The sequence below is a fragment of the Neopsephotus bourkii genome, unplaced genomic scaffold (genome assembly GCF_033783945.1).
Source record: "Neopsephotus bourkii isolate Nb327-2 ecotype Australia unplaced genomic scaffold, CSIRO-AGI_Nbou_v1 NB_1373, whole genome shotgun sequence".
Classification (NCBI taxonomy): domain Eukaryota; kingdom Metazoa; phylum Chordata; class Aves; order Psittaciformes; family Psittacidae; genus Neopsephotus; species Neopsephotus bourkii.
The window spans coordinates 1548384-1574507 of record NW_026901852.1 but is presented as its reverse complement, the minus strand read 5'-3'; the positions used below and the strand labels follow the sequence as shown (position 1 = coordinate 1574507).

General features: G+C 38.8%; 1 long non-coding RNA gene across 4 annotated transcripts in view; it reads right to left on the bottom strand.

Moving 5' to 3' along the window:
• Positions 1-2961: 2961 nt before the first annotated feature.
• LOC133219734 (uncharacterized) overlaps positions 2962-26124 on the bottom strand; it is a 192541-nt gene continuing 169378 nt past the window's right edge. For 3 of the 4 annotated variants that reach the window (XR_009727498.1, XR_009727500.1, XR_009727499.1), the window contains 5 exons: positions 17498-17604; positions 7233-7356; positions 5690-5840; positions 5497-5616; positions 2962-3260 (listed from right to left, as the gene is read on the bottom strand). This is a non-coding gene — a long non-coding RNA (uncharacterized LOC133219734). Of the gene's footprint in view, positions 3261-5496; positions 5617-5689; positions 5841-7232; positions 7357-17497; positions 17613-20035; positions 20144-26124 lie in introns of those variants that run through there. The other variant, XR_009727501.1, reaches the window with a different exon arrangement.

The window sequence follows — 26124 nt, the reverse complement described above, 5'->3', positions numbered from 1 at the left end:
CCTTATTTTCTTTTCTCCAGACCTTAAATTATGACTAAATTAACACTACCTGTTCCCGTATAAAGCTTAGGCTCATTTTAAAATACAATCAGCCAGAAGTAGTTCTTAGAAAAATCACAAATCTAAACCCTTCCTCAGCTATGTGTCTAACATGGCACACATACTCTATAGCTATCTATGTCCATCTTGTCTAACATGGCATACGCTGTCAGAGAATAACTAGCTCTGCACTTGAATTTAGTTATGTAAATAAGATTAAATCACTGACTTAAAAAAGGTTTAATATTATTCTAATATGACCAAACCCACAATTTTGCTTTGAGTCTTTTCTTTTTTTTTAACATCTGGAATTCAGGAAATAATTATCTTAATGAAGATTTATGAGGAGTCATCGTCTGTTTGGTATTTGTATATTTAGCACTTTCAAAAACGTGTCCATTTCATTAGCAGATGCCTCCACTACCTTTTCCCATTGTGATATAACACATCTTTTTTTTCTTTCTCTGAGTGACTTTTAAAATGCAAACAAAATCATCTAGGACTGAATAAAGATGAAATTTACATCTTGTCAACTTCTATGGTAAAAAGCAAGAATAAAAAGAGAGGCTCAGGGAAAAAGAAAGAAAATAAAGTGCACCTTGGTGAAGAATCTCATTGATGATTGTTGTCAGCTTCAGGATGGTGCCATGACCTTTCCTTCAGGAAAGCAGAGCTTCATCTATTATGGGTCATGCTGAAAGGCCTGATCAAAGATTGTTTTCTCTGTTTCTCATGGAGAGGAAGGAACTAGCAAATAGGTGTTGCTACAGGGCTTCCTGTAAAATCAACTTCCACCTCTGTGTCCAGTGTATTTACCACCACTGCCAGCAGTGTGAATGGGAGAATGCTGAAAATCACAGGTACAGATATTAATTTTTCAAATAACCTTTTAACACAAACAGTTTAATTCAAGGAAATCCACGTAACTATAATCAGTCTCAAAATACATTGACATCATTTCAGTAGTTTGATTTGAAATTGTCACAGCATTCTAAGACAACATTGAGGCATCTGGAAGAGTAAAATGAATGATAGTCTGGTTTTGGACATGGGTGATGCTGGTTACAAGAAGTTAACTTTCACTTTGTCTAGCATGATACGACTACACAGAAAAACGAAGATGTCCTAATAAGTGTTGTCTTCTTTCTAATGACAGTGCTGATAAGCCAAATCTTTCTGGAATCAATAAAGAGGTTTCATTTTGCTTTAATTAGATCTGGAGTTTTAAAGGACAAATCCAAACACGTTTTAAATCTTAAAAAAGGAAAGTTTGAACTGGTCAGAGAAATGACAGGTTAACTTTCCTATGAAGGTTTTTCCTACCTTTCCATGTTGAGTTTAATAACCCAAGTCAAGTGGCTTTACTTGAAGTATGAAGTGAAAGCAGAAAACTCAATACCTGGCTAGTCCCAGAGTTTCCTTCCCCAAACAGTGGCTCTGCTGAATAAAAAAATTACAGTTTCTTGTGTTACTGAGGTATAAATCCATACAGTAGCTGACACTTTTGGAGGCAGTAACTTGTAGTACATTTCATGATGGAGGAACAGCAGTGAAACCATGTATGGGATTACCCCTTCATCCTTTCTCCTTTGTTCTTGGAAATCACGTCCTGAAGGCCACATCTGCTTGGATTTTTATCAGATTGCGTTTTATACTTGCATGAAACAAAGCTGTTAGCCAGTAAGATGTGTTGTATTGACCAAATAAGACAGCCGTATTTGCCTTCATCAAGCTTTTTTAAACACAAAGAACACTGATCTTATCAATGGTGTTTGGCCATGAGGCCTTTATTTTCAACCAATCTGTGAAATAAAACATCCATTTAGTTTCACTCATAATTGCTAATTGTGTTTATTTCTAATTAACTTTTCCTTTACAGATGGCTTGTGAGGAAAAACTTAACGTCAAAATATATTTCGAAGTCTTTATTTTTCACTGATGTTCCTTTAACTAACTCTTTCTCCCATCTGCAACTCAAATAAGCATGTTTGTTGTGTCATTTGATTTGGAATATTTACTTTTAATTTCAAGTAAATCTCAATATAACATCTAACACCATAGATCCTGGGCATGTCATATTCTCTAGCATAACTCATACAGAATCGTAGTATCAGTTAGGTTGGAACAGACCTCCAAGATTATCAGGTCCAACTCATGTCAAGTCTGAAAAGTAAAGGAAATCCCTACATTTACTGTCAGGAGCTGACACAAAGAGAGGCTCAAGACTTACTTTAACAAAAGATTTGGGATCAGACATTTGGAGTTGCTTGCTCCTAGGGGAAAATCAGGATCCAAAGGCAGTGATTTCTCAGGCTTCCTGAATCAAGGATAAGGACTTCTGTGGGGTTTAGGCACTTCTACGACGAGATGTTTCACTGTAGACAGAAGAAATGTAGGTAGAGAAAGGAAATCCAGTTTCAGACTTAAGAAACTAAAGCCCACATAAATTCCCACTCAGCAGCAAAATCCTTTTAGCAGTGAGATAACATCTTGTTTACTTTCTGTGTTGGGACAGAGGTTGATTGCTTGTTTGTAACAGTCCACATCATCACACTAACCGTTAGCTGTCAAATGCTATGCGCTTGGGCCCTTGCAAGGCTATTAATTGCAGTTTAAGATGTAATACATATAACCTAGTACACAATCATTATTTTGATGTGCTGGCTGCTATGAAGTGACGAGCGCAACACTATGTTTTATAATATAGCTCTCTGAAAATTCATATAAACCTTAGATTAGTCTTCAGGGGAATAGAAATGAAAAAATAAAGCAAATAAAACGAGGTACAGCATTATGAAATAAGTTAAATTCTATGATAAACTAACTTTTTTCTTGAATAGCAAACAGTGAATTTATGTGATACATCTCTGTCAAATTGCGTGATAGCTAGAATTTTTTAGTCTTTGATTGGCTACCTTTCCGTTACCCTTGAAAACAGACGTTTTGGTTCCTGATGTCAAAGAAAGGCTGTCCAATTATCAGAAGCCTTCATCCAAGACAAGATGGTTAAAATCTTTCTGAATATGGTAAAATCTTCCCTGAAATGCAGACAGTCCCCTGTGGTTTTCAGTCAAGCTGCATATGGAAGGCCCCTCCACCTAACTCCTTAGGAATGGTGCAGAAGGAGGTGCAGCAGTCCCATGAGCACTGGGCTTTTGAAGGCAGCTCTTTAAAGAAAGGATTCCTCGCCATTGAGAAATATTTCCTCGGGGCTGAAGATTCTGTAAGCGAAAGAAAACAAAGCAGAAATATTCAGACTGGAATGATTTTTCTTCTGTAGTTGATAACAACACCATCTGCTCAAGGATTTTCTGCTAGCAGGCTCAAGTCATTGAATAAACTGCACACTCCAGATTGTTTGCTCCTCCGCTCTATATAGCAATCTACAATTGTTGGTTATAATTAAAGTCCAGAGTTCCCCAATGAGAAAGTTAGGTACTTTTATTCCAGGTGGGGAAACTAAGGCAGAGAGAGTTTACCTGACCTGTGAAAAGCAGCTGGAGAATTCAGCTTTAAATCGTAAATCACCAGAGCAACTTTCCACATCATTACACAGCAGCCTGAAATATTGTCATATGCTTGCTTTCTACTGTTTTTTTGGAGCAGTGGGAATTTGGGGAAGGAACTCAACTAAAAGGTCCTTTCACATACCTTCAGGAGCAGCTGCAACTGCTAGTGATAAATAATGAAAAGTATACATTGCCTTCTGATGTCAGACTGCTTTGCCTGGTTTGTAGTCTGAAATTTCATAAGGCAGGGGTTTCTTTGACTGGATGAGCTCCAAGGTGGAGAATCGCATGTGGAAACACATACCAGATGATCTCAACTATTGCATTGATCCTACTGCCTGAAAATTAATTAAATGAATATGCATTTGATCAAACTGCATATTCCTCACTCCTCAAAATAAAAGACATTGCTGAAACAAAGGATTAAAAGAGTTAAAGTACCAGCCTGGTGCCTGTCCAACAGAAATTCAACTCAGAACCGAAAACTGTAACATAAGCAGAAAAACTAAACAGGCAAACAAATGAAGTTTGAAGACAATCCAGGAGACTCACATAATGAAGACAAATACACCTTCCTGCCACGGAAGAGCTGAAAAATAATTGCAGACTTCTTATTTACAGATTATTTGTATAGCAACATTTATATTCACACTCCGTGTGCAGTTTGTGTATGTACAGCTCTGTAAACTGCATTTAGATTTCTATGGATGATTTAGCATATATAGGACTTAAAAACCAGTAAAGGTTATAATCACTGCACCCCTAAGCTTACACTGCAATTTGACCAAGGATGGTTGTGTGGCAATATTTCAGGAAGGAAGAGATATAATTAAGAAGAAGCTTTGAGCCTTAAAGAGAAAAGAGATTATTCTTGGCAATGAAAAGGCCAGTCCCACAGCATGGCTGAGCTCTGCAGAGTGCCTGCAATCAGAAGATGCAGAGTAGAGCACGTGATGACCTCTGTTGTGTTTGGTGGCAATCTTGCTGTCACTCTGTGACCATGAGGTTTCATCAATGGGAAAGAAACTCAGCAGGGACAGAAATACTGGCACAGGAAGTAGAGGTGGTCTCAAACGATCTCTCTAATGCATTAGCAATGAAATTAAATTAAGAGGACACATTGTGTAGAGTTAGAGATGAATTGTTTGAAGTGAGGAATGAAATTTGTGTAAAGTAGAGCCAGAGTGCCAGGGCAAGATAAGACAATGGTTAGATGGGACAGAAGCACAATAATATCTCCCTGCAAACGCTATTATTTGGGTCCTGACTACTTTGGATAACTTTGGATAGACTAACTTAGTGATAAACCAACAAAAAACTCAGGCATTGGGTATGTTTAAATTGTGACTTCCAAATTCAGGATATGCACTACCAAACTAAGAAGCAAAATGCAAAACATACCTGGGCAAAGACATCAGAAGGGAAGAGGATTATATTGGAAGTTTGCCAAAGCCCTTTGCAGCAATGTTATTTTCTCTATTGCTTCAGCTACACATGGCATATGATATTAATTGATACTAATTGATATTAATTGATTAGATTCCCTTTACATGATTCACAGGCAGTTACAGCTCTGACAAGTTAATTCTGTAGTAACTGTTTGTTTTTTTTCATTTTAGCATTTTCTTCTTTAACAGAGATTAAATTATTCTCTACTTTAGTATAAAATTTAAAATGTCCTATTCATCTCACATCAAGAATATTATCACTTCTTGCATCAGCAATTTCAACTGGCCTCTGCTGGATGAAAACTGACGCTAACAACTGGTAAAATGCCAAGTAAACCAAATGGTACTTGCTGTATCATTTTTGCACTGCAATAGCTTGTCCCCAAACGTACAATACCCTTGACAACCAAGTATGTCAGCCTAAATTCTGATCAGACTAATTCTGCTGCAGATCCAAACTGAATTACTTTAATGAGCTGAAGAAAAAATTTTCCTTTTACCAAACATGTAGGCTACTGGCTTCATTCCATGGAAGATGCAAATGCTGGCTGGGGAGGTTATCAGCTGTGGAAAAAGATGTGAAGAGCTAAGTCAAAATAGCTCCTGGTTAGTCTGAGGTGCTGGAAAGAAAATAATACTCATGAAAACAGGTTTTTGTATTGAAGCAGAGGGCCCAGTGGAGGTATAAATTACCTAAAATACAGAAAGACCTTAGTGGTTTAGTATGTTTTCTACAGCTGTAACATTTTCAGAGCCCAGAATCTTGCTGAGATTGGTGGCAGAAAACTCAAGTTCCTGTCCCAGAAATCTTGCAATCCAAGCCACTGAGAAAGAGGTGAATACACTGAGGAAACAGATGAACAGAAATAACAATGAATGCTTCATTTCTAAGTAATAACAACACCAATACATTCTGATAAACAGATATTAAGAAGTCCTCCATGTTAGATTTACATTCATCACAAAATAAGGAGCTGTTTTTTTTTCTAAAGAGACACCTTTCATAGCATTGTCCCCTGTACTAAAAGCACTAAGCCCAGAAATTCACATTTACATAAAAAACGTTTGTTTAGTTTATTCTGCAAGACAGAGATGGACCATTTAAAAATTCTACCACGTGGGTGCATGCACACACACACATACACTTTTTCTTCAGAGAATACAACTACATTTTCCACACCACGTTCTCCCTCCATACCACTTCACTCTTCCCTTTGCCCTGCCTCATCAATCCAGGATTTAAGTCTCTTTTTTTTGTAAGTAGTCCATTGGTTTTTTTTGCTTGTGAAGTGTTACAGTGTCCATTCAGTAAAACCTTTTGTGCAGCTCTATGTTGTTACAACGCTGTTTCACTGTAAGCTGTTTGACTTATTACTGCTGCGAAAACACCAGCTTCTTGTACATATATAATAAAGACCTTAAATGTTTTCCAGAGGCCTATCTGAAAAATACTACTTCTAATTAAAAAATATCCTGCAGATTTACTGCTGAGAATAATGATGTAAAAAAAAAAAAGACACCTTTCTTAGTCTAGGCAGTGGGCCAGTCCCATGCGTATGATCTATCCACTCTGGTTTATAAGTGTGGGGCTGTTTCTAGAATGATACTAAAGACAGTAAGTTTTCCCTCAAGTGGTTTATTAATAGTGGCATCACCTTCTACTGTACTAGCTGCTCACCACATTTCTGTGCCTCCACCTTCAGACTAAAATGATCACCTCACCTTTGGACTAAAATACCCTGAATCATTCTATGAGATGGAGTGTAGTTCTTCATTGGGTCTTTCAGGATGGCAATAACTTAATGTTGGTATCATACAGCAGAACAACCATTATCTTTGTATTGCTGTTGTCTGCTGAGACTGCAATGTAAATCTGGACAAAGAGGTATTAATTGTCCACACTGTGCAAATAAATAAAAGGCAGTGATGTCAACATACTAAAAAAAAAAAAGGAAAAGCTGGTGGAGGTGCATATTTTGGCTATTAATGCTAGCAAATGTGCACAGAAGTAAGGAACTGGCTGGAAGAATTAGACCCTTTTCCCTGCCCTTGCTTTGTGACAGAAAAACCAAAGAGCAAAACTTTGGACAGAGCCTCTGATTTCCAATCTTGCTGCATTCATAGGTACTTTACACAATTTTTATTTCATGCCAACATTGTATGGTGGTTCAGTTGTTTGGTTATTTTTTTCCTCTGTTTCTTTCCCTCCTCATGCATCCTTGAGGAGCTGACTTACCTCCTCTGCTAGTGGTGTGTTCAGCTGCCCAAGCCCGGCTCTCCTGGGCTCCTCTTACAAAACAGTCTCCACAAACATTTCTTGTAGTTCATCTCTGTACTTGATCCTCTATGAACTTCCCAGCCTGTAAAATCCTGTGTCATTAGCAATATGCCTGTTCTTTAACACATAATTCACCTATTAGGCTCCTTGGAAGTGGTTGTCAGTGCCTTCAACTCACTGATACGGTACTGCAAGGAAACAAATCATCAATGCCTCCACTCCGTTATCAGAACATTATCAGAGTCTTCCTTTCTCATTCCTGGCTGAAACAAAACCTTTGAGTTTTTAATGAATTGCTTTAAGTTCCCCTTAACTAAAAGTTGAGAGAATAAAACTTCTTAGAATCATAGAATAGTTAGGGTTGGAAAGGACCTTAAGATCATCAAGTTCCAACGCCCCTGCCATGGGCAGGGACACTTCACACTAAACCATGACACCCAGGGCTCTGTCCAACCTGCCCTTGAACACCACCAGGAATGGAAGATTTGTAACCTCCCTGGGCAACCCATTCCAGTGCCTCACCACCCTCACAGTAAAGAACTTCTTCCTTTTATCTAACCTAAACTTCCTCTGTTTAAGTTTGAACCCGTTAACCCTTGTCCTATCACTACAGTCCCTAATGAAGAGTCCATCCCCAGCATCCCCATAGGCCCCCCCCTTAAGATACTGGAAGGCTGCTATGAGGTCTCCACACAGCCTTCTCTTCTCTATAGAACAGCCCCAACTTTCTCAGCCTATCTTCATACGGGAGGTGCTCCATCCCCTTGATCATCCTCGTGGCCCTCCTCTGGACTTGTTCCAACAGTTCCATGTCCTTTTTATGTTGAGGACACAAGAACTGCACACAATACTTCAAGTGAGGTCTCCTAGAGCAGAGTAGAGGGGCAGGATCACCTCCTTCGACCTACTGGTCACACTCCTTTTGATGCAGCCCAGGATAAGGTTGGCTTTCTGGACTGCGAGCACACAATGAAGCCGGCTCATGTTCATTTTCTCATCGACCAGCACTCCCAAGTCCTTCTCCACAGGGCTGCTCTGAATCTCTTCTCTGCCCAGCCTGTAGCTGTGCCTGGGATTGCTTTGACCCAGGTGTAGGAACTTGCACTTGGCATGGTTAAACTTCATGAGGTTGGCATCAGCGCACCTCACAAGCACGTCACGGTCCCTCTGGATGGCATTCCTCTCCTCCAGCGTATCAACCAAACCACACAGCTTGGGGTCATTGGCAAACTTGCTGAGGGCACACTCAATCCCACTGTCCATGTCAGCGACAAAGATGTTGAACAAATCCACTGAATAGGGAGTATAATGAATCCAACAGTATCAAGAGACGAGTAAGGAATCTTGGTGAAAATTCTGCATTCTACAAGTTTGTTACTCTTTTTGTTTAGGCAAATAGTTTGCTGTTTAATAAGCAGCAAAATTAGGAGTTTCTAAAAGGAACAAAATGAATTGTTCACTAGAGACTTGATCCTAGCTACTCTAGCTTTTACTGTCCCCATTCTACAATACCAACGTAGCATTAAGAAGCAGGCATTACTGATTACAGTGCCGGATGTATGGGGATATCTCCTCCTACTGAAGTGAAAACAGAAAAGTGCTAGGTTTCATAATAGCCTTCAGCATCAAGCCTTAAAATCTTGTGGCAAAACACAGAGTAGCTATACTTGACCCTAATGAAATTTCAAATTACCATATATTTGCAGTGTTAGGAACACAGATAATTTGGATCAGTATTTGGACTTTTAAATACTATGAAGTCTACTCTGAAGCCTTCAGAAAAGTATCCGTTGCTCATCATGTATACATATCTGTGCTGACCCTTCTTTGAAGCTTGAAGGCATATGAAACTTCTGAAATTTGAGAAACAAAAGAGACTTCAGTTGAGAATATTTAAGTGGTGCTGTTGATTTCTTTCTTTTACAGCTGCCCGCTCAGTTGGATGAAACTATATAATATATATATATATAAAATATGCATAGGCTTTTTCTCCTGCTGCTTCATATTAAGCTCAAGCCATTTAAAAGAAATTCCTGGATTTCCTTTTTCCTTGAAACAAGTGTGAAATATTACTAATAGAGTCCTTGCAAGTCCTGTATATAACACTTCAGTTGCTGTCGAGAACAGGCTTAAGCATCATTATCCAGGTGAGCATATTCAAGCTGCCTGGGGAATGCAAGACAGTTACAAAACTGAACAAAATGTGTTGTTTGCTTTTATACGCCACATGCTCAAATGTATGAAAACAAATGACCTGTTGAGAGTAACAGATAGCCAATTATATAATCTTTTAAAAGACCATAACAAAATTAAGACAAAATCTACCTTATAAACTGGTAGTTATGACTGAAAACTTCCATCAAAATAAGTCATCTTCGGAAGAAGGAAAAGTCATCATACGGAGTATTGCTGTTTTAAAGACTATCAGAATGTCTCAAATGTGAGACAAAATTAAGCAACAAAAGAAACAAGTCTGCCTACTAACAAGAAGCAAATCAAAGCTATATGTAGAGATGGACGCAACAGCTGAGTTAGCATTGCTCATAAATATTTCCTTTATGACAACCCAGCTGTCCACTCCCAGTGGGACTCTCACCTTTGTCTCTCTGCAAACCGAAACAGTTATAACCTTTACAAGCGCGCATAGTGATAGGACAAGGCAGAATGGCTCTAAACTGACAAATGGGAGATTTTGATGAGATATTCGGAAGAAATTCTTCCCTGTGAGGGTGCTGAGGCACTGGCACAGGATGCCCAGAGAAGCTGTGGCTGCCCCATCCCTGGCAGTGTTCAAGGCCAGGTTGGATGGGGCTTGGAGCAACCTGGTCTAGTAGAAGGTGTCCCTGGCTGTGGCAGGGGGTTGGAACTAAACAGGTTTTAAGGTCCCTTCCAATCCAAAAAGTTTTGAGTTATCAAAAAAAATGGAGGCACATTATCCTTTATCTGTCCATGTGCCATGCAGTCTTGCTAAACACCAAACATGGTGTTCAAAACTCAGGGTACGAACATGAAGCAAGGTTTATCTTTGGGTTGCCCCAAAATTAAGAGGCCTCTGTGCTTTACCCTCTCATTACCGAGGCTCTACTGCTTGCTATCTGCTGAAGCTGTTTTTGTAAATTGTCTCCTGGGTACTGAAAACATTAATTAAAGCAGCAGGCCCAAGACTGTTGAAAAGAACATATTTTTAGATTCAGCTTTCTCTTTTTCCTAGGTATGATTAATGTTCATAAACATCAAAGACTGGAAGCCAAGAAACTGAAGATTCCATTCTTCTTCGTGTTTTCCCCAAATTGTTAGATAAAGAAAACCAAAGTATTCCTGTGTACAGAAAGGATGCACAATAGCTACACTACACTTGAGACACCTTAATGCAAAACAGAGACAGCTAATATCTGTTAATGAACAGCTTTTAATTATTTGCATCCACAGTGCAGTGCAATCGCTAACAGTGTGGATGAGAGGAACTGTGGGAATATGGAGGTTATCCACTTCTAATTTAAGCACTATAATGAATACCTAACTTCTTAAATGCACCGATCAAATGAACTTACCCACTCTGTTTTTACCATCACACCACTCATTAACATTGTGATAATTAACTCGTATGTGAAGTTTCACAGTCTGAGGCACTATATTAATTAATATATTAACAGGTTTTATGTGGTTATTATTCATGCTAGTGCATTTGACATGGGACTATTGCCAGATAATTTATAAAACTGGACATGCCACTTCACTGATCAGCAGTCAAGATTCAAGTTTCTCAGTCATGTAACTTGCAGAATGGCTGGGAAATGTCTGTTGCAAATACAAGTGCTTCAAAACGTGCTGTACATTTTGTTTCTTCATTCTTTCTCTTGGTATCTACGTATTTCTCCTTCCTTTGGCCTCTTTATTTTCTCCTGTTCCAAAGCAACCTCAGCTTTCTTATTCTTGTCATATTTATTTCTTCTGTTGGAAAGAAGAATTTTCTACACCTTTTTTTCCTCCAGAACATGTTGTGATTTTAAAAAAATCAAGTATGTTAATTATTTCTAGTGTTTTCTATTCCCTTCACAAACTGTTGGGTTACATTTTTTCTTCAGAACTTTAAAATGACATGCTGAGAAAACTGTCATATGTGGATTCATGACTGTCTAAGGTCCACTGGATTTTGAACTTCCTCGGGGGATATCAGAGCTTTGCAGGAGTGACAAACAGCAATTGAGAAACATCAGGAAGATTCAGAAGTTCAACTAATTCAAACCTCACCCTGTCAGCCTCCAGGTAAAGTCACCCTGCTGGCAATTAGCAAAGATCCAAGATGTTAATTCTAATTTGTGTAAATCAAATGTAAATTTTGGTGCCCAGACTTTTGTTTTAGACTCTCAAAAGAAAGCAGCTGCAAAGCCTGGTTTGATACCAGAGGTTCCCCCCTTGTTTGGGGATACGTAGGTGAAGAATATATTTGTATAGCTTCTAGAGACACCCAAGTCCTAATGACACAGCACATACTTTCATTTTTGATGAGGAATGATGCCAACCTTAAATCAAGAGTGGGGCTTGCTGGAGATCTTCAGCTTTCCAGGAAAAAATAGAAACCAGACGTCCGAAAGTTCCATCCTAAACTGTATGACTTAGCGCTCTTAAGAAACAGCCTAACTATACCCCACGGGGGCATCCATTCAGGTAACTAATGCCATAACTCTCTCTACAGGCCAAGTCCCATCCTGACAGAGCCACGTGGGACTCCCAGTCTACTCTGCACCATGGTACATGTTACTCAACTTACACCCATAAAAGAGAATAGGGCACAAGGCATCTGCTTATGCTTTGAATAATGCATTCCTGTAACATTTCTGAAAGCTTTGTTTGTCTGAATCTTTGTGGTGGTTTGGCTACCACAGTACTTTTTGGTATTTACCTTTTGACAAACATCCAACAAATTTAAGTGTGACAACCCACCCTCTTCCTATATTTCCCTGTTCTGAAGAAAAGCTGGCATTTCCAACATCAGCAACAGGACACAACCACCTCCTTCTTCTCCACTGTCTTCTCCTTGTATCTGACAGCTCCCAAAGCATCTAAAGAACTTTAGAATTTTACTATGTGAGAAAGGCACATAGGGTTGGAAAGAGAGGTAAAAAGAAGACATCTAGATTTTTACCAGTCTCAGAATGGGGTTAATTCCATTCTCATTTTTTTCTCGGGCAGAATAGAGTGTGGAAAGGGAAGAAAGGTTTAAAATAAGCCCTGGGGTATGTAGGGTTAAATACTGCAACCACAGGTGACATAGTGATGAAACTGTTATCTTCTCAGAAAGCGTATTCTGTGCTTGGGAAAATAAACTGAAGATACTTTTTTAACCAGATGAGATTTCAAAAATTTTCTCAATTCTCCTAAAAGAAGCAAGAAAACAACTCGGATTTGACCTGGCCACTGGCCACTGTCCACGACTCCTGTTCCTAGAAAGCTTGATAAAATAGGTTTAAGTTTGTCCCTTACTCAGTGAAAGTATAACAGAACCCCCTGTTGCGGTTTAAACCCAGCCAGAGAGCTCATTCACTCACTCCCCCCACTTCTTTCCTTCCCCCTTCTCCCGGTAGGACAGAGAGGAGAATGGAAAAGAATGCAACTCCCACAGGTTGAGATATGAACAGTCCAGTAACTAAGGTGTAACAAAAACCACTACTGCTACCACCAATAATAATAACAATAAGGGAAATAACAAGGGAAGAGAATACAACACCTCATCACCAGCCGACCGATAACTCGCCCCCCTGGCCTGACCAAGCACCGACCGATACCTCCTCTAACCCCCGCAGTCTCCTAGCCCTTCCGGGTAACTCCCAGTTACCTCCTGGGCATGACGTGCTGTGGTATGGAATACCTCTTTGGTCAGTTTGGGTCAGGTGTCCTGCCTCTGCTTCCTCCCGGCTTCCCCTCCTCCCTGGCAGAGCATGAGGCTCACAAAGTCCTTGGCCAGACCAAAACATCAGCATTATCAGCTCTGTTCCCAGGCTGGAATCAAAAACACAGCACTGCACCAGCTACCAAGAACGAGAAAAATGTCTGCTACTGCTAAACCCAGGACACCACCTCTACAATTATTTTCAATGAATAATTTTAGTGACAGGAGCCTGCCAAAAAAACCCCAAATAAACAGCTGCTTATTCATCAAGTGGCATCTTTGTAATGGCTTTTATCATGCCCCAGCTGACTTGACTGAAGATATCAAATGTTATTTCTGTTAGCACTGAGTAGACAATGCATCTGGGAGAAAGTTATTTTGGTTCCCAAATCATTAATACAATTATTAGAGCCTGAGGGTTTCCAAACAGGCTAAATGAATTAGACATACAGGTCTTACAGAAGTTTGAAGAGGTGGCTATCAAAGTAGCAAGATGCTATTTTAAGCTCCCATGGCAAAAGCTGTGGTTCCTAAGCCTGGAAGGCTGAATGATGGCTTTCAGATTCCAGGCTGATTTCCAGGCATCATCTTTACAAATAACCACTGAAACCTACTTCTCTGTATATGGGCTAGATTTGCTTAGAAGTTGTTAAAACAATAACTAGGGTATTCCTAATTCCACTTTTCAGGACAGAATATGTATGATCAACAGATTGAGAGTCATCAATTAATAGAGAATTTGGTCCCAGTCTCATTGTAAATGAAATGACAGAAGGGGGTGGTGGGGATATGATATTTGTATCTTTTACAGTGCTTGAATTCAACAGTAAGGTACATAACATTTGCTTAAACAAAGAAAAGTAGAAAATAGAGGGGCAAACCTCATCAGGACATGCAACAGATAGGACTTGTAGAATACAGGTTGGTTTATTTTGTGTCCATTGCAACCTGTAATGAGACTCCTTTTTTTTTTTTTTATAAAAGTAGATTATTATCAGGTTCATGTTTGTATGCTAACAAGAAGGAAAATGTGAAATAAAGGTCTTGGCACTCTGATAATGTATTTGAAGATTCATTGGTATTTTATGCATAGTCTGCAGATCTAGAGTATTGAAGGTTATGCAGTAAATAAAACTAAATAGTAAATAGTTTATCAATATTTTGGGTTGATATTATTTCCTTTTTTCAGAAAGAGTGAAAGTTGTCACAAACTCATTTCAGACCCACTTTCTAGCTATGAGCATAATGCTGAAGCAAGCAGGTGGAAGCAAAAACAGCAAGCATGCACCGTGAATGTTTGTGGTGTGAATTATCTAAAAGCAGCTACAGTTGCACCAGATTTCAGAAGTTTGACCCTTATACTGCCTGTATCAATGCAGTATTTATGCCTGCATCACATTAAGTTAAACCCACTGCTGTGGGATGAGAAGCGGCAGAGCAAACGACTTTAATAAGCCTTCACAGTCATATCCCCAGCCCCTCAGACACATACGCAGCACAGGCTCAGTTAAATTCTGAGTCATCATTGAGGCTGGGCGGGATTTAGAGCACAAACAGTTAATTCAGTAATATAAAAATATATATAAAGACAGATAGTGGTGTCTGTTATCAGAGATGAGACCTGGCAAATGCACCTGGCAAACAGAAAGGAGAGGCAATTAATCAGTATCAAGCACCACATTCAGAGGTAATGGAAAGAAAACAATAACAGTATGTGGTGCAGTTCTTAGTGGGAATCCTAAACAAGTATGAATTTATTTTGTCACAAACTGAGCCCAAAAGAAGTCAAAACAAGGTCATTGGTAAATTCCCTCAAAGTCCACTTAATCAAAGATGATGTGATAAAGGTTAGTCCACTTTCCAGTAGGCTGTGATTTTACTGGACATTCACATAGAATGCATAAAGGAAAATTCAAGGCTAATGGAAAAAACATTCCTGTCAGGGTGACAGGATGTAGCTGAGTAACTGGAAACCATCTGTGAGGCCTACCAATAAGTTCCATATAGGTTTCCCACTTCTCCTTTTTTTTTTTTCCCAAAATACTATGATAAGTTGTTTTTTTTTAAACCAAACTGATAGCAGCTTATTCATAAAGTAAATTAGCTAAACAGTATAATACTGTGGGATTTATAACCTGCTATAGTCTTTGAATGCAATTTGGTTTCCCATGCTCTCACAACAATGTGTTTAAGAGCTAAAAGCAGGCCCATGGGATACATTCCTTTGTGTACATTAACATCTTGCAAAATTCCCAGTCTAGAAAACACAGAAGAAATTCTCCACCTTACATGCCTTCGCATTACTAGGAAAGACTTTTTAAGGCATTTTACTCCTACAAAAGACTTCCATTCAGGGGCAGGATCACCTTAATATTAGATAATTAGCATCCTTATTAATGCCCTACTACTCCCAGCTGACTTCATTAGTCACTACTATCTTAAATACTGTTTCTTAGAGCTTGGTTCTGTTGCACACAATTTTTAGTTTAACTTACCCATTAATGTCCATGCCAAAAATCATTATTCTACAACTGGTATTACTATTGAAGATGCTGACAAAGTGAGCAGGTTTAACTACAATAACATCATAGCTTTAGAACAGTTTAACCTATATGTGCTTTACATAGCCTTCCTATGATGCTACTCTCAAGGCTGCATCATGGTTGGCCTTGGTCCTCTTGCTTGGCAATGGGCATCATGTGTCTACCATCAGATGTGACTACAGAAATGCTAATGCTGATATACTTCGTGTACATGCAGTCCTTCAGTCAGCTTTTGACCTTTAATAGTATCCTCCTTGCTGAAAACCAACCCCTTATCACTGGCAGCGCCATACTCAGAAGGCACATAGTAATGTTTAGGTATGTTCAGCAGCAGCTTACTCTGGTTCTAAGCTTTTTGGCAATTCAGTCTTTTGCAGAAACACACCTAACTACTAATTCCCCAAAAGCAGCACTGTATACCTAACCAAATGCAGGTTTCTCACTTTTTTTTTACAACAGCTTAACAGAGAAGCCTTCAGGATCCAAAACTTGCATGGCTTTGAATTCAAAGTTGTCATAGAGAAGTGCCAAAATATCCAAGGTACAGGGAAAAAACATTTAAAATGATACTGAAACTGTATAAAAATACATAGACACAAATGAAATCAGAAAAAAAAATTAATCTTCTTTCCTGTCCAAAGCTGGTTCCTAAGGGTAGAGATGTACATCTTCTTGTCTGGATCCTATAGCTTTTTGGCTCTCTTTGGCTCCTTGCTTGCTTGTGCCCAGTCACAGCCTGATAGTTACACTACCTAGCTGGGATATTGGAGGTGGCACAAAGACTCACATTTTCCTAACTGGACGCCAGTTCAGAACCACGATGTGTCACCATACACTGGCCACTGCCTGACTATTGAAACAAGAGGCACCAATTGCTGTCACCTTTTCAAACCACCCCATCACAGACCTCACCACCAAATATCCAGAAGCTCACAAGGGTTCTTAATTTTTAGCTTGGTGCCCAATAAACTCACCATGTATAAACAGTAAACCTGTGCAGTTTCTAGTCCAGACCTTAAGTCTATAATCCTGTATTACCCAGCTGAAGTGCCTTATTTTTGCCACAGACACTGGCATCAAATTCAGCTGCTCTGTGGCACCCTGCTGCTGCAGTAGGTGTTTTATTTTTAAATGCTGAAGTCTACCACAGGTGTCTGCCTTCACCAGCTGGAAGCTGACCCAGAGACATTTAATTTAACACATTGAGTACTGCCAGGAAAACAGAGCCCTTCAGCCTTGGAACCAGGAACTCTCAATTCAGAATAGCCTCCATAAAAATAAGCCACGTTCCAAATTAAACTGCCACCATCAGCCAGATGCATGACAGCCCAAGTAAATAAAAGCAGAGCTATTTCTGCATAAACTCTGTTAGTAGGCTGAGCCTGAGTTGAGGATCACAAGGGACCCTAAGGATAAGAAACTTCTTAAAGGATGATTCTTTTTCCAGCCCACACTGTACTCATGCAGCCCCTTTCTAGCCTCACTCCCACCGCAGCTCAAGTGCTTATCTCTGTCCTAAGCCCAAACTTAGTACTGGCCTTGGCTTGGGAGCTAAGCTAGACATTTTAAAACAAAAGGGTTGACAATTATTTATTATTCAAATAAACGTGTTAGTAGAAGAGAGATCTAATCAAGTCAGACTATATGCAAAAACTGAATTAAATCCTCTAATAAGAACCAATGCATTCTTTTATGTGTTTATTTATGTGTAAACAATTAGCATTTTCCAACTGATGTTTCCTTAATAATTTCCCCTAGGCCTACAATAAATGAAGTATAAGTAGAATTACACACCTGGAAGAAGAGATTTCCAGACAGTCAAGCTTGCAGTATCTCTGGTGACTTAAGTGGAATTGTACCAGGAGATAAATTTTGATTCTCCTTCTTCAAACAGAGACTGCTGTTCTGTAACAAAACCAAGAAAAACATAAAACAAAGGTAGAATTATTACAGTCATATGAATAACAGAAACAATGTTAAAATTAACTCAATTTGTTAAAGTTTTTCTCAATCATTGCAATATCTTAGCTTTCTAGTCATCATGGAAATTTTTATGTGGAGAAGCAGCATTATACTAGCAGATAAATAATCCCATGCAATATCTGCTATGCAAGAAAATTATCTGTATTGCAACATAATTATCTCAGATGACATACTGACTGACTCCTAATTACAACAGATACAGCTAATTACTTTAGTTTATCCTGTAAATAGCTCAGCATGTATCTTTATGAGAATTCAATAATGACACATTGCTCAGTGGGACTGTATATGTAAATTGATTCTCAAGTTTGTTACGCATAAAGTTCTTACTTTTCAGTATTTGTAGAGTTTCCCTTTATTTCTAACTTCTTAGAAACTTAAGGATGGCGAATGGAAGAATATTCAGGGGAACTCAAATGATACAAACTGGTACGGTTGGGATTTTTGGACACTGTTCTCAGTACCTAAAGCGGAACTGAACCCTGGAGTCAGATCTGCATCATAGCATTTTAAAAAGCTCTCTTCCTCTGTCAGGGGCAAGAAAAATGGTAATTTACCAGTCTACTGCAAACACATTTGTTCTGTACAAACTGATCTACTCTTTTCCTCCTTTAGTTTACACCATGAAAAAGCAGCAGTAGGCGAGAGCTGTGTAGTGCTTGTGCTACCTGTCTACAGAAGTGAAGAACGAGTAGGAAGCTGCCATGATAGATACAGTTAAGTACCCAAATGCAGTCATAATTTGGTGGAAAATGGATGGAAGCCTGAATCTACTTAAAAACAATTCCTATCTGTGTTGTTTAGATCCTACAGCGAACTGTAGCCTGCCAAGGAATACAATAGGAGACATCAAATGTGTAGCTATCAATTCTGCCCAAAATGTTAATTTTTATTTCTTTTTTCCTAATTTCACCTGAAAAAGTAGAAATGTAAAAAAAAAAAAATAAAAAAAAAAAATACAAGAAGCTTGTATTACAAAATAGTTTTATTCGAGTAACTTTAAACAGGTTAGTAATATGAAGCAATATAACATATGTAGTGGACAAATTATGAGACTACGGTGACTTTGGAGTAAGTTTTTTATTCTGAGTCATTACAGAACTTTTAGAATCAACTATCAATTGAACTTTACACAACTGTGCTGTGGCTAAAAGCTCTAAAAATATTCCCTGACCAGTTTCAAGTGTACAGCATTACATTTTCTCCACTCCAAATATGTTTTCAACCAAACAGCCCACCAGACTCATTTAGGGTTCACATTTTTTACTGGTATCAATAATTCTCAACCATTTTTCATCAACCAAAAGTGAGAGTAATTAAAAATGTATTTCACACATATACAAACTCATCTTAATCAATTTTAGGTTGGCTATTTTATTATAAAGTATAGTTTTGGGTGGTTTTTTTTTTAATAAGAAAAAAATCAAACTTCACCATCTCTTACCAGGATTTTACTCAAGCCAGCAAGGTGATGAAGCATGACTCTAGTATCTTTTCTTACCCTAAAACCTGACTGACAAAAATGTACGTTTGTGTTTTCTGTTGTGATATATCTGGAAAGTACTTGTAAACAAGTGCTATTCTTCATAAGCATTTTTCATAGCAGTACTTCACTCTAAATGCTGCGGCCAAATTCACACCTTAGTGTGTATTCTGCTTTTCTTCCTGCGGACTGAACGTTTCCCTTACTTTTTGTCCAAGTTCACGTACCTACTGCCAAAAAGCCTGTTGTACATCTCCAGAGACAGCTGTAATTCAGTGGCAAAGAAAGTGATGTAATTTGTAAAATGCTTTATATTCCATTAGGGCAAATAGCAATATATAAGTTGAAGACATTTTGAAACAGCTCCTCAGGTGGTACACACGATGAGGTTGCTTCAGAGAAATTATGGAGACAGGTAGTATAAATCTGCTAGCACCTGCCTCAGTATAATCTCTTGGGTTGAGGATTGATTCTGTTTCACTGAAAAAGGGGAAAATAACCACCTTGATAGAGAACCTGGCAAAAAGACTGTGACTCTGTCTAAATTAGAGTTCTATTTTTGTAATTGCCCCATTCCCCTCTGTCATTAATTAGACCATTAAAGAAGTTGTCTCACATTTAGATGCTCACAGCTGTGGCTTCAAAGCATTTATAAAAACAGAAAGGTGCCAAGCTTTTAAATCCCACTTCACACTTTCTTATGTATCTTCATATTTGCATAGACCTATGTAAAAACTTTGCTACATAGCCACTAAGAAGAAATATGACTTCTTGCTCAGGAACTTGATGATCACAGGTTGCTTGATGCTGGAGAATATGCTGAGAAACAGCAAAAAATGAATATACATACACACATTCTTACCCTGCTCTTCCTGTCAGAGACATCATTGCAATGTTCTTTGCATTTAGATGATCATCTCTTGACACAGGCATTCAAAGTTAGAACAAAATACATTTCCTGAAGTACCTCTGCAATAGCAGAGGACAGTAATATGTTTCATTATTCTTTATTTCATTAGCCACTACAACCCTGTACATGAATTGCCATGGGTAGCAACTGCTGTGGCAGCTGTAAGTTTCCACATTTTTTTGACCATTGTCTACTTCAAAAACATATCAAAATCATTCAAAAATTCAGTTAAAAGTTGAAGTAACATGGGCTTGCAGTTGTCTTGGAGATTGTTTACCATGCTTTCAGTTCAGATTTCTACAGAAAGATTGCAATTCAACATTCCATTTATAAACACCAAATTAGCAAGGATCAAGTCTCAACGTGACAAGAGCATAAAAGGTATCATTTCTCATGCAAGACTCTGAAGTACAAAATCCTAGAAGTGGCAGATCACACTGAATTCAGAATACTGAGTTCCTAATGAATCTTTAGATCGGTGAGGTTAAAATCAACCGTCTATAGTTGCTTTGAAATGTCACCTCACCTTTTACTACCCCACTTAGGAAACAACTCATTAAGATGACTACCTGAGTCTTGTCTTACTTTACAAGGTATATTTCATGTCTTGTGGTATCATTAAAAAGAATGTTTTTAAGATTTGATTTCTTCATGTAAAATTAATGAAGCTGAAAAGTCACATTGAAAAATTATGTTTACAGAAAGACTGTGATGCTAGCACATAAGAAATACATTTTTAAAGACATAGAAAAGGGTTAGAATTTATTAAAATGCAGTACCAACATCCAAGTATAGAAGCAAACGTAAATGGAAATTAATATTGGACAGCGAGAGATGAGTAAGAATTAAGATCAGGATATTTCCAGATTACTGGTGGGAGTTTATTATTAAAGAAATATTTTTTCCATTCAAGTTGGTGACATGATATTGTTGAGCTTTGAAATGGCTTTACTTTAATATTTATGATGACATTTTGCTTTAATTTATAATTTCTAATTATTTCAGAATGGCACACAAAAAGGAGAAACAAATACAGCAAGTACAACAAGTTTATTTATGAAGTAATCAGTTGCTGACTGATAAAAATTGTCAGGCAGATTGCTAGCAAATTATTTTAATTATCAATAATTATACCTATGATCACCGGAGGGTTGCCTCTGATTTTTGTAGTAGGGGAAACTGTTAGGATTTTCGATCTTCTGGCAAAATTTTCCCAATATAGAAAAAAAAAAGTCATACAAATTATGTATGACAAGGATCACTTCGATTTCTCTCTATGCTATTTTCGATACATTCTGCATGTCAACCCATTGTTAGACTTCTTCCATGTTCTGACAGCTACAATGACCATCTCAATGCTTATTCGCTTCTATTACCAATACCTCTATATGAGCTCTTGTCAAGTATTAAGATCTCTTTGTACAAAAATAAGGAAGAAAAAAGGGGAAGAAACAGAACAACCTGTTCTCAGGTTTGTAAAGACTCAGAACAAATCTCAAAGGTTTTCAGGGCAGCCCAGATTTGTAAAGATTTTTCTTACTGTGTTTTAAAAGCACTTGTGACAGCTGGTGTGCTTTTTAAAGCTTCTATGGAGACCCAGTCTCTGACTGCAGCGCTCCAGACAGAGTTCAGCAGCTATTGCTCATGCTAGTAAATCAATCAAGGATATGATGTGCTCTACACAATAGTGGGAGAATTTTGCTTTAGAGTAACAATCTTAAAGACAACAAAAGAAAGAGGGAATATAAGCAATAATTCCACTTACATTAATAGAAAAGTCTAGATTTCAAAAGTGTGGTATCCCACCGATGTGATGCTCCCAAGGGGAGGCAGAAAAAGGTATTAAGAAGAGGCAGCCAAATGATTTTTCAATGCATCATTATGATGTTTATCACATAGGATTTACATGTGGTTTCCACATTTTTGTCACAAGACTTCATAATAAGCAAATTTAATCCTGTTGTTTCTACTTTTGTGTACCATGTTGTTATTTCAAGGGAGTCAGCATCAGGTAGGAAATGGTTACCAGGTGTATAGACTACACAGTTTAGCTTGTCTGGTGAAACTCCCATTAAATGAAGTATAGATGTCCATCCTGCAGACACCAGCTAGGAAGCAGACTGAGAAGCTTAGATCCTCCCCTCAGACTACAACATTAGCCAATATTAGAGTAAGGTGCATAACTGGCCAAATTGCTATTTTTCTGACTGATTGCAGGAAGTCCCCATAAGAGACCACGCTTTCTCTAGCATATTTATCACTTGAAATTATTTTAGTCATTAATTTCTGCAGGTGACTCTGCAAATCGCCAACAAGAATCTTACCTAAGCCTGAAGAGAAATGTAGTGTGTATAGTACACAAAGTTCCTTTCACCTACTTCTAGCAGTATAAATTCTCATTCACCTTAATATCTACAGTCATGAATTTGCATTTTACTCTGGCTTTTCTGTTATGAGAGTATTTGCAAAGTGGCAGAATAATCCTCTCTCATGTCAAAGTGTCTCGTATCAACTGTCTTGGACTAGAATACTGACACTGCAATAACAAGGTATTCGCGTTCATATGTGTTTCTGGTGAGCACAAGGATTTATTTCATAGCTGGTTTCAAGGAAGAGAAAAGGGGGGGAAGGAATTGAGAGATGGAGAGTAACCATTAATTGGTGAAGTGACCATTAATTGCTGATCACCATTAACCCACAAAAAAGCCATTTCATTCAAGATGTAATTGGGAGTAGTGATAAAGTATAGAAGCAATGGAGCCCTCTGAGACATAATATGGGGGATTTATTTAAAGTAAGTTAGCAAGGAAGTCTGGCAAATATATATTGCTTTATGATTGCTTGTGCCTTTGTTCTACATTTGTCCTCTCTAATACTTCTTATTCTCTGGTAAGATCTTTTTCTAATATTTTGGTACACACTAGCCCCAGGAAGGCTCATAAACATCCAAGATTAACCTCAGCTATGCTCTATCTTCTTTAGAAAAGCAAATTCAGAGAAAGTCTTCAGCTGAAGTGATAGTAATCTGGTAAAGAGTCATCTCTCAGGAAAAGAAGATCAACAGTGAGCAATGGACCTGTAATCATCAACCAGGTAGCTGGAAAAGCAGAGATGTAGATGAAACATCTGAAGTTAGCCTTCATCTTTAAAGAGATAGCTGAATTAAAAGCACATCTGACTGTTAATGAGAAATCCTAAGCAAGTACACTCAAGTCTTTTGCATTAATCCTTCACGTCATCTGTATCTTCCTCTTCAAACATGTTTCACTTCTGTACTTTCCTTTGAACTACAGACCAAAGATACTTCCATATTTACACTTCCATTAATCTTGGTATAGAAAACTCATGTACGCTTTCTTCTTTAGCCACCAATATATTGAGTGCTGGCCCTGGGACAGACTACAGATTCTGCTATCAAGTGTCATGAAAGATCAACAGATCATATGTCACTGACTCACAGTGAACACCCTTGGCCAGCCAAAGTAATCTCTGTTTAAGCTATCATAGGAATAGAAATGGGCAAAACATGAGCTACTTAAAACTGCATTCACATGCATTACTGAAATGTGATCATCTCTATTGAATTGTTTGTCCAATAAGTCTGGGTATTTGTAAAATATTTATTTTTCATCTGTGCTCAAGAAGGGACATTACCTAAGTGCCAAGTCTTTATAGAAACATTAGGATTTTGCAAGAGGCCTCTTTGTGAGATCTACCTTGCTCTAAAACCTTAGTGACATTCTGCCCCCTAATATTTTTGCTGCACACTGAAGGAAATCCAGTATGTTGATGAACTTCCCTTCTTTTGACCTCTGGTGCCAGAAATTTGCATACCAACTAGGTTAATGAGGAGACCAAGGGCCTACGGAGACAAGCAGGCAGAAAGCCTGGCAGATACAGCAGTTCTCACATTAAAGCCCTCAAAAGATTTGACAGCGCTAAGAAACACTCTGGCTTTCTTTGTACCACTGTGAGCATACATCCAGACCTCTATTTCCACTGCTATTCACAAACGAGCTCAAACACTGAAGCACAAGTAGAACTTTTGCACGCATTCTCCATAACTCATAAAAAACAAATCTCACACTGGCAGACATAAGGGAGACTGAAGGCATACCCCAGATTATTATTTAATAAAAGTATGTCTTTCAGTGGAGCATTTTAAAAGGAAAATAATAAATAATCTATTTCTACAGGGCAAGATATCCAATGTGCCATAACTATAACTTTCATAATTTTTCATGTATAATTTTTGAAGGAAACCAAACTGTTTAATAAAGGGAGTTGGACAATGAGGGAACAGAGCCCAGTTTCATTTCAAGTCTTTATATCTGGTAAAAGAAAGGATTCCTTTTGATTTTTCTTCAAAAAAAACCCACGACTTCGTAAAAAGTCTAAATAACGGTAGCGCAGTGCAGACACAACCTCATTTCTAAGCTTCCTGGAGAATTTGCCCTGCAGAGAAGGACTTGGGGGTGTTGGCTGATGAGTAACTGAACATGAGCAGGCAGTGTGCATTCACAGCCCAGAAAGCCAACTGTATCCTGGGCTGCATCAAAAGGAGCGTGACCAGCAGGTCGAAGGAGGTGATCCTGCCCCTCTACTCTGCTCTCAGGAGACCTCACTTGGAGTATTGTGTGCAGTTCTGGTGTCCTCAACATAAAAAGGACATGGAACTGTTGGAACAAGTCCAGAGGAGGGCCACGAGGATGATCAAGGGGATGGAGCACCTCCCATATGAAGACTGGCTGAGAAAGTTGGGGCTGTTCAGCCTGGAGAAGAAAAGGCTGCGTGGACACCTCATAGCAGCCTTCCAGTATCTTAAGGGGCGGGCTATAGGGATGCTGGGGAGGGACTCTTCATTAGGGACTGTTATGATAGGACAAGGGGTAATGGGTTCAAACTTAAACAGGGGAAGTTTAGATTGGATATAAGGAAGAAGTTCTTTACTGTGAGGGTGGTGAGGCACTGGAATGGGTTGCCCAAGAAAATTATGAATGCTCCATCCCTGGCGGTGTTCAAGGCCAGGTTGGACAGAGCCTTGGGTGGCATGGTTTAGTGTTAGGTGTCCCTGCCCATGGCAGGGGGCCTGGAACTTGACAATCTTAAGGTCCTTTCGAACCCTGTTTTATGATTCTAGTCTGCCTCTTTCAGAGACAAAAAAGGGTTTAAGAGGATTTGGAAAAAGAAAAAAATTAACTGTCTGCTTGTCTTGGTTTAAGCCCAGCCGGCAACCCAGAACCAAGCAGTCACTCGCACACCCCCCCCCTTCCTTCCCCCCCTGCTCCCAGAGGAGTGTGGAGGAGAATCAAAAGAACCAAAAGAACGTAACTCCCACGGGTTGAGATAAGAGCAGTCCAGTAACTAAGGTATAACACAAACCACTGCTGCTGCCACCAATGATAATAATGATAAGGGAAATAACAAGGGGAGAGAATACAACTGCTCACCACCCGCTGACCGACACCAAGCCCGACCGGGCAGTGATCTAGCGCTTCCGGGTAACTGCTCTCAGTTTATATATTGAGCATGATGTGCTGTGGTATGGAATACCTCTTTGGTCAGTTTGGGTCAGGTGTCCTGTCCCTGCTTCCTCCCGGCTTCCCCTCCTCCCTGACAGAGCACGAGACTCAGAAAGTCCTTGGTCAGAGTAAACATTACTGAGCAGCAACTAAAAACATCGGTGTTATCAGTGCTGTTCCCAGGCTGAAAGTCAAAATCACAGCACTGCACCAGCTACTAAGAAGGAGAAAAATGACTGCTACTGCTGAACCCAGGACACTGCTTTAGTCATCAGTGAGGTTAGTAGGAACTGCTCTTGAGCAACAAATTTCCTCAGCATTTTGATAGTAAAATAATTTGGTTTTCTCTTTAGTTATTTGAAACCAGTCTTTCACTAGACATACAGCTGGTAACATGATTTACTTTAGACAATGCTAGTGGGTAGAGAGAATGTTTTGATTCAGGTTCTCATATGCTTAAGCACCTGCAAGGCAGATAGAAACACCTTAATTCCCAACAACAATGCATCACACAAGGTA